The sequence below is a fragment of the Patagioenas fasciata genome, chromosome 5 (assembly GCF_037038585.1).
Source record: "Patagioenas fasciata isolate bPatFas1 chromosome 5, bPatFas1.hap1, whole genome shotgun sequence".
Lineage (NCBI taxonomy): Eukaryota > Metazoa > Chordata > Aves > Columbiformes > Columbidae > Patagioenas > Patagioenas fasciata.
The window spans coordinates 51,522,490-51,532,781 of record NC_092524.1 but is presented as its reverse complement, the minus strand read 5'-3'; positions in this window follow the sequence as shown (position 1 = coordinate 51,532,781).

The window sequence follows — 10,292 nt, the reverse complement described above, 5'->3', positions numbered from 1 at the left end:
TTTACGCAAAGATATTTATTCTGTTATTTTAAAATGTTCCCTAGAAAGGAGGTGGACATAGGTATTCCTCCATATTCATACTGCCCTTCAGGTATCCCAGCAAGACTCCTGGTATCTTTCAATTTACCGTGCAGTTTCTGAACCACTAAGTTGTGATTTTGGAAATCAGATCTGAAGAGTATAGTGATTTGAATTTTTCCCCCTTCACACACGTTGTAATCTAAATCCTTTGAGAATTAGGCCCTGTGGTTCCAAACAGCAATAACTTTGTAACAAATGGATGGTAGGAGATGAGTGAGGGCATCACGGAGGACATGAAGAATGGTGCAAAATATGTTATACAATAGTTTTCTCTCAATGCAAGAAACAGGAAAATGTTGAAAACTTACAACAAGAATAAACACACGATTGCATAGCTGAACAGTGAAATTTACTTTTGAAGTATAATGAAGTCAAGAGGTCACTAAAACTTGAAAAAATAGGACACATTTAAATGACACCTCATAGGGCAAAAAATAAAACTGCAAGATCTTCTTTAACTGTCAGCAAAAGATTCCTTACGAATCCTCTAAAGCATCTTTACTCAGCTGTGGTCAGAAAATACAAGAGTAAATGGACCATGTTGCCTATTCTAAGTGCTTCAGTGGAATTATAGTTCGTTATTTGGGATTTCTGGTTTTAGAAATTAGCTAGCACAGCGTATTTCTCCTGCAGTTTTCTTCTCTTTCAAAACTCCATGTAAAAAGGCCATCCACTATGCTTACTAAACTTAAAATAATGACAGTCACCTCAGATTAGGTGTTACAGAAAACACTGTAATAAAAAAAATAATTTACAAACTGTGTCCCATCTCAGATGATTTCAGTACATTTTGCTTAAACAGCAATCTGATACACAAAGGCAACTTTGACCTCAATGAAATACATTTCCAGACTGGTACTTTTCAGCAAACAACAGACACAGCCATGCATTAACACCCTAAAGCCTGCTAGAATAACTGGGAATACATCTAATTCACTCCATAATGATTCTGATCAGCCCCCAAATCTCAGTTTCCTCCTAATCAAAGTGAAGAAATTTTTTCTCATAAATTCTGCAATGTGTCTGAAAATACATAATAGTAAGAAACAGTCTTATGAATTCACTAAACTGTTAGGAGCTTTAGATCTCATTTAGAAAGACAGCATGTGGGTTTTTTTAAAAAAGCCTGGTTTAATTAGATAGATCATGAGTATTCAGATTGAGTAGTGTAATTTTCTACAGTCCCTGTCTAGGTTGGTTCAGAGTTTTGTGCTGTGGATATAAATTAATGTTTCACAGAGCTATAGGAAACTAAGACTGACTGGTCTCATTTCATTATCAGGGCCCAAAACAGAATTTGCCCTTAGAATTTCTTCAAGATAGAAAAGAATTTTTCACAGAGTAGTCCCTGAACTACGCTCAGCTGTGAACAAAGAGGAGTGAGGAAAGGCTCCTCCTTACAATTATGCATTGCTCTTTATATATTTCAACCTGTGGTAGCTGACTTTGATCTCATCTGTACAGAATAGCTGCTGCTTTAGACCATGTACCTAGAAATGCCTAGACCATTCATTCTGATCTCAAAGCTGTAAGCTAATCTGAAGAGGAACATAGCATGGATAAAATAATTGCTCTTTCCAAAAACAATTGCAAAAGTTCCAGTGACCTTCAGACTCATGATTCAATTGTGATGGTCAGTTCATCTGTGGACATCTATCAACGTGTACAGACAAAACTGTATCTTTCATCTTGACTAACTCTGATCATGTACTTTGCTTTATATTATGTTAAGGAGCTGAGGAAAGGAGGGGAGAGAAGGGTGAGTCTCGTGCAAGTGGTAGTTGCTGACCATGACATCTTTCTGTAACATTGTTGGGGTTTGTATGTATAAGGCTTTGAGAGCAACAATATGAGAAAAACAGCATGGGAATGGTAAAGAAGAAATACAGCCACAGAGTCTCTAGGAAAACACTGCCTCAGTGGCATAAGTGAAAGGGTTACAGTGCTGTAAATAATAAGTCCTTAGCATTGCTAAGGCTGAGGCATTGAGGCAGCTAGAGCACCATGAAATGACTTCCATGTATAAAGTAACACCAAACGCTTTGCTCCACTGTTATTGGAACCTCACAGCAGTCACTTTATCAGAGACAATAAGGAATTGAAATTGTTCAAACTTATTGGCTTCTTGTCAGACAATCCTCCCAGACCCCAGAGATCTACAGAAGGTCTGTAGCTTTTCCACCTAACATCAAAAGACTCATGGAACATCAACAAATGGCCTGTGAGCAGACAAAGAACAGGTGTTTCTCTCTGATGAGGGAACTTGCTTTCTCAATGAAATTCCAGACAATCAATTCTTGCAAGTCCCAGAGGAGACACAAGCTCTTATTGCTAGACTCACAAGAAATTAACCATGGAGCAAATGTGTACTATATTGCAAAGGAATGTCCTTGCACTTGCCAACCAGCATGGGGAAATGAAGAACAGTGAGTGTGTCTTAGTGATGTCAAATAGGACTTACTACATCTGCCTAAAAACTTCTTGGGAAGAGTCTCCTTTTACTCATGCTACATGCAAGACCTCAAGACTCACTTGTGCTGCCAAGAACATCACTTTCTTCTAAGTCCCAGAACACTGAGTCTAGTCAGTCAACACTGTCTGAGCCTATCTAGTCAACACTGTCTCAACCTAGGCACTTCCCTTACTGCCTTGAAACCCATTTGAGTATCATGAGGAGGAAATCAGATGTGCTGATACATTATAGATCAATGTTATATCATCTTTCTTCTCTCTCATACACCCATTCTTTCACTCACAGATGTGTCTTCTTGTGTGTCATTTGCAGAGATGTTGCACTGATATATAACCATCTACCTTAGGCACTGCTGAAACCATAAAGAAGAAAAAAAATTTTCGTGGCCTACTTTACATGAAATAAGCAACTGAAATGAAGACCATCATAACTTCAGAGTTATTTCCACATTTAAATGTGTAAGAGCCAAATATGCAAAGAATAGCCTGACAAACATGTTTGATGGAAACTTTTGTCTAAGGATTATTATTCCATCTGTGGAGGAAGTAATCATTAAACACGTGTGTTTTTCAATGGTTAGAATACAACACTAGGCTTGAAACTGAAGTTCTGCACATGGAGAAAGAGGCAATAGCTGATACAATCTCACAATCTGGATGGAAGAAACAGCACAAGACATGAAGAATTCTTGGTTATCCTCGTGTCCACTGCCTTTGACTCCTCTAATTCCTCATGCAAAAAACAGGTGTTGGTTCCCTGCCACGTACTCTTCCCTATTTCGGGTAGGTGCCAGCTGCAAAAATACATTTTTTTTTTTTTCTCCAAGAAATGATGATTTAACATGAAAGATCAGCTTGTGTAGAAACTCATCTCCAGGTATGGAAAGCATAAAAATATTGGTTTATCATAAAAAACTTAAATTTGCGGACTGGAAATGCCTTTTTGTCCTTAGATTAGCACAGAAAGCAATCCTCCATTAACAGAATAGATAATAATGAACTTTTTTCCTCTGGTCCTTTAGATTTAGATTGTCCAATATGTAATGTTCTGTTCCATTTCATCCTTCATTTTTGTTCAATGGTATATATAGTTTTATATCTAGATGTTACATATCATAGTGACATCAACAGTTCCACTGTTGGAAGTGGGAGTGGGCTTGGATTCAAACTGTTTGCCTGTCTCCAAACCTAGTCATTTGCATCATTTAGTGCTTTCCAAGACAGTAGAGTTTACATTGTAAAAGTGCTATTTTTTCTGATAGTGGAAAATTACTAAAAATTCTTACACTCTTCTTCTGAAATTACTTTCACATTGGTGTTTTTTCAGAGGACAAAGTACACACATATATGCGTATTTAATAGATCTTAGCATGACTGTGATCTTAGCATGACTATGATACATTGATATCTACATGACATGTGCAAGTACTCTGAGGATTTCAAATGCAGATTTCATCACAATTAAAGCATTCTTATCAAAGACTATTGTGGTTTAAATCTCCCTGCTTCTCTGTGTTTGTTGTTTTTAGTTTTGTTGTTTTGTTTTGTTTTTAAATACACACACACACACACACTCATAAATGCTCAGATTCATCCTGATCTGGGATCCTTCTGTTATTAGTCAGAGCTTGTTCTCATGTTCTTAAAAAGGTTGCTGTTTCTATAGAAGTTATCATTCATATATACAATTTGATGACATTTTCATTTCTGTGACTCAACATTATGATATGAAGTAGAACTAAAAGTCAAGCAAACTGGTGCACAGAAGGCTAAAGTGACCACCTCTGGCCCCCACAGAAGCAAAGCTTACATTTCCTCCTGCAATCTGACTGTCAGTCCTGAAATGGCATGTCCCGCACTCTAATAACTAGCAGAGGCAAACAGACAGACTACTTTTTCAGGGTACAGCGTTTGTAAAACATATTCTACCCTATGTGACACGGACACATGAGAAACATAGTACTACAGAGTAGTACTCACAGACTACTCAAGTAGTCTGTGAACAATTTATCTAGAAGTGATTGTCACAAAATTCTGTACTCTATCATCTCCTGGTCAGCAGCTAGCATGGGAGGCTCAGTGAAAGAAATAATCAACAAGGATGATTAAAGGATGCAATGGTCTTTCTCAGCTCAGGTTTTGGCACAGCAAGAGTTCCTAACGGGTAGACAATATGCTTTGAAAGATCACATGTGTCTTAAAGTACTTTTCTGAGTAGCCAGATCCAAAGATGTCTTGAGATGTTATTTCTGGATATTTTTTTTAAAGGATTGTCTTCATCCCTAAGTTGAAACCAAACTTCTCACTAGAAAGTGTATAAAGAATCTCAAATGTAATTATCCTTTTTGCTGTTGCTGAAATAATATACATGTATGTTTTACAAATAATGGGAGAACAGAAAGTGTCAGACAAAGATATTTGTCATGAAGTATCTGTGATTGTTACTGCATTTTTCAGGTTAGTTTTCAGTTTCATTTGAGGTATCCTTTGTGTCTAGAGTTTACCAGGAATATACAGCATGATTGCCTCTTAAGTGACTACGTAATGGTGGAAAAAATCTTTAATATGGGAGGTATTGCTGCCACATTAAGTGCTTCCTTAAAAATCTTTCCATCCTGGCTTTACCTCTCTGCCTCAGAACCACCTCCGTGCCTGCCCCGCCCCCCCTCCCCCAAAAAAAAAATAATAAAAAAAAAGGCAAATCAGTTTAAGAATACCTTGTTTCCTTTGTTTCCTTGACACCTTGGCAGGCTCTAAAAACCAAAGCAAAGCAAACAGAATGGTTCTTTTTCATATGTTAAGCATGAAAGAGAAATATTAAAAAACAGAAAATAGATGCATTCATACTTGCTTTCACAGAAAGAGATGATTTCCTCATTAACTGGTTTCTGTTTGGAGGACTCCTGTTATCCTCACAGTCTGACAACTAATGTCACTGTGTGCCAAGTTAATCTACCTTTATGTAATGCCAAACAATCAGCAATAAGAAAAAATATCATGTAGCAAATGGCAAAACAACAAGTCAGACAACTACTCATGATTAATTTTTCCCTAGAGCTTCCCAAATGTCATCTGTGCGAAAGATTTGAGCTTTCTCTATCATTCCTATAGAGACCAAAAAAGTTAATAAATGAGTAAATAAAAGTCAATAAATTTAATTATTTCTTTTATTGGTTTGTAAAATGCACTATTCTTTTCACTACTTTATTATTATTGATCTGTTAGGGAACAAGAAAAGGGAAAGTAGTAATCAACCAAGATGATTCCAGGTGCTGTTCCTTTTCTCAATTCGGTACTGCAGCTCCTGTCTGTCAAAGGATCAGGCCCAGGAATTATGCATTAGCAATCTGATCTTAAGTATTATAGAAGAGAGTATTTTGTGCTGAGATAGGGTTTGTTTTCTTTTGAAGCACGCCTGGAATCATTAGCAGCCTATGACATTAAGCTCATAGATCACATCTAAAACCTTAAAGTTATTCTCAGAGAAATTGCTTTCTGAGTGTTATTTGCAACAAACTTCAACTCCTAATTGTCCAGGAGGAGCTCTCAATCCAAGTATCCATTCATTCAGATGTCCCAAATGATGAATATGCTAATGAAGAGCAAACCGGGAAAGACTCTTCCATTGAACATAATTTGTCCTTACACAGATTTCAATCATCACCATAAGCCTGTGCAGGTGTAGAATAATGTCGACATTCAAAATTGACTTGTCTTTTTATTAAAAACTTTCTGCTTCCCTTTCACTATTCTAGCACTTCTTGGACTCTTTGCACAAAGCAAAAGTCCTTGCCCCCAGATTTACCCAGAACAGTTTCTAATCTGATAATCAGTGGTGCATTTGAAGAGGGGGAAGGTATAAATTTGTATTGCTACGAATAGGTGGGAACTAAACCTTTCTTTACGTTTCTGGACAAACATTCCACCACTACTACTGCCTGAAAATAGTGATTTACTGCACGTTTTAGGGTGCCTGACCTGATAGTACACATTCAGTACACTTTAAGGCAGACAAGGATCCTAATTCTTGATAAGAATTAGTCGTCTGTGTTCCCATCACTACAGAAGGTAGATCAAGTTCCTCTATCACAAAACAAGATAAATGCCTGAATGGTGGAGTTTATCATGCAATCTGACTAAACCACCTGAACTCGACTGCTTAAACACTCATGTCGTCCTTGGAAAATACCCCCACGGAACCAAAGTAGGTTTCTACACAAATTCTAATCTGTTAAAAAAATGGATGTATCAATCAGCTTAGTAATTCTCTCAGGTCAAAGACCTTTTGAAGACCTCCATCTACTTGCCACTTTGTGGGTCTTCCCTGAGACAAGAAATTTAGTTCAGTAAGTTAAAGAAAATTGAGTACTTGGCATAAGTCCTTCTCCAAATAGCTGTAGATACATGGTTTACTTAGAGATACTCACCTGGACTCTCCTGTGTACTTACTTTGCTTAATGAGAAGACTTATCCATTTTCAACTAAAATCTCTGAAATGGAGCTGTACATGAAGTATACTTCAAAATTGCAGAAATCAAGAATCAAAAAAGAATGGTAAGTCCTGGAGGGAGATATGGTAACAAGAAACTTCAGAGGAAGACTGAAAATCTATGTGTAGCCTTATTTTTGTGCTCCACAGACCTCCAAGAAGAAAACCAGTATGCAGTGGCAGTGAAATCTTTATGTTAATTTAAAATCTCACTACAGTGTGCCAAAATATGTTTGAACTTGAGAACAGGAGTAAAAAGATTCTTGAAATATGAGATGTGGTTGTAACTTGAACCTGTCAAATGAACTCTAATATAGATTAGGTCTCAGTGGTCTGCAAAGGCAGAAGACCTAGGAGGTCACTGGAAAAACTTTAATTATACACGATCCTCTTCATTCCAGTTAAACTTGAAGATAATAGCTTCAGTAACTAAATAGAGCATTAGGATCATTTTGAGTTTAATATCAAAATTTCATTGCTTTAAAAGCCCTGTTCTAAATTTAATTTTCAAACTAATCAAGCAATACACCTTGATTAAACTTTTCAGCTTTTTCTTTTAATTAATATTCAATAATCATCATACAATTAAAATATCTTTTTGTTTGTTTCTATTTCTGCCAGAAGTACAAAACCAATAATTAAAAACTCTTGCACTTTTGTATGGTGGAGGTATTAAGAATTCATGGAATCACAGACTGGATGAGATTGGAAGAAACCTCTGGAGGTCATATTTTCTAACCCTCCTGCTCAAGCAGGGCATCTAGAACAGGCTGCCCAGGAGCACATCTGGATGGCTTTTGAATATCTCCAAGGAGGAAGGTGTAACATTCTCTCTGGGAAAGCTATCCCAGTGTTTGATCTCCCTCACAGGAAAAGAAGTGTTTCCTGATGTTCAGATGAAACCTCCCATGTTTCAGTTCATGCCCATTGCATCTGGTCCTGTCACTGGGCATCACTGAAAAGAGCCTGGCTCCCTCTTCCTTGCACCTTCCCTTCAGGCATTTATATTCCTTGATGAGATCCCCCTGAACCTTCTCCACAGAGAAGTCTCAGCTCTCTCAGCTTTTCCTCATATGCTCCAGGTCCTTAACCATCTTCATGGCCCTTTGCTGGACTCTCTCTAATATGTCTATGTCTCTCCTTTACTGGGGAGCCCAGTGCTCTCAGTGTGGCCTCGCCAGCACTGAGTAGGGGAATCAGCTTCCTCAGCCTACTGGCAACACTACTTCTAGTGCAGCTCAGGATACCTTTAGTTTTCTCTGACACAGGGACACATAGGTGGCTCATTTTCAGTTTGGTATCCACCAGGACCCCGAGGTCCAATTCTGCTAAGCTGCTTTCCAGCCAGTCAGCATGTAAGTTGACAGAGAAACAATTACAACTTCTATGTTATATTTGAGCATCTGCCTAAAAGCTTGTTAAAATATCGCTACACATAAAAATATGAAGCTATTAGTAAAATTGTTTTGACACAATGTCCAAATTGAATAAACAATGAAATGATGTTCATTTAGCCCTGTCACTGCATTTCATGAGATTTTTCTTTTATGCTATGTATATGAGAAAAGCTTTCATCTGTTATCGTGTTTACCTTTTTACCTTCAAACATTCTAATTTGACTTGGTGTTATTCTTTTATCCTTTACATTATGGTAGTGACATTCTTTTGGTTTCAGTTGTGGTCTTCTAATAAGTTAGCTATTATTTTTAATTAATTATGAAATAAATTGACCTGGAAGCAAAAAACTCTCATATCTATTTTTCTTCTCCTTAACAATTTCTAATTTTCTAATCTCTTTAATGGCACCTTCCTGCTTGAATCTAAGCAATGTTTTTTATTTCTTCCTATTTTCTACTACTGAGTGGGTAGATTTATTTATTGTCAACATCTCTCTCAAATTATTGTTTTAGCTAACTTGCGTTTGACTAAGTAAAAGATTTCCCATTTAGAATATTTTTTACAAATGTTCTTTGTACAGAGAAAAGAAAGCAAATCAAGATAAATTCTCTTGATCATGAACAAATTTACCAGTTAGTGCTCAGCAAAATTTTTTTCTCCTCATAACTCCATTTTGTGTAGACAAGTCTGAACTATTCAGAACTAGAAATAGGGATCAAAGAGAATGAAAGAACTGGAGAACAAATGAAAATGAAAAAATAAAAAAGAAGACATACAAACAAAATCAGATTTTCCAATATTTATTTTAATGTTTTAAGAAACTGGGAGTTATCTTGTAGAATAACCTTGGGGGGGGGGAATACCAAGTGAAAAGGCCATGTCACCATATCCGTTATTTCTTTCTTTACTTAAAATTTCTTTGACTAATAAATAAGTGTTTTTTAATGTCAATGATGTAATTATGTTGTCCCCAATATAAGCACTGCAAATGTTACTTTCCTCATTTGATATATCTGTCATTGTCTGATATATCATGTAATGAAGCTGTTCTAAGAGCCACAACCTGTTGGCCATGCCTGTGTCAAGTTTTGTGTGCTTTTTTTTTTTTTTTTAAAAAAAAGGGTCTTTTGCTGCAATATTTTGATATCAAAGACAATTTAATTGATACAGATCACCCAACAGAGTAGGATCTGTCTATTCCCATACTAAACTTTGGAACAGTGTAAAACCATTGCTACCTGATGGCCGATGCTTTGAACGAAGATGTTTAAAACTTAGTGTGATGTTTGGCAGCCACCAGTGCCTCATAGCCTGTTTTATTGACCTTTCCAGCAGGATTATTATTTACTTCCTCAAAGGCCCAGTAAGGCTTAATTAATACATATCACAAGCCTTTGGAGCTCCAGGTGAATTTCCCTGTACAAAAGAGTGAAGTGTTACTATGAGACATACTTTGGGAAATTAAAGAAGGCCCCATAACAAGGCAGGGCAGTTACACCATTAACCATCAAATCAGACCAGAAGCTGAAGTAAACTATCAGCTGCATGGTCTTCACTGTCGGACACCTGATTTCCTACCTTTACCAAGATTACAGCTGTCTACCTTTTCCTCACTAATCTCACATCTCCTCTATCCCTCAGGTGTCTGACCCAGCCTGAATGCCAACTGATAGAAGCTGATGATGTTCTCCCTCTGGTTAAAAAACTTAAAGTAGTGTGTTAGGGAGAAAATATTCCCCCATGGAAAGTTTTCATCTGATTTCCGTAAGAGAATTTCAGTGCTATTTCATCTAAACCTTGTTGTTCCCAGATCATGCTTTTCCCATCCCTCCTGTGGGCAGCTCCTCTTCAC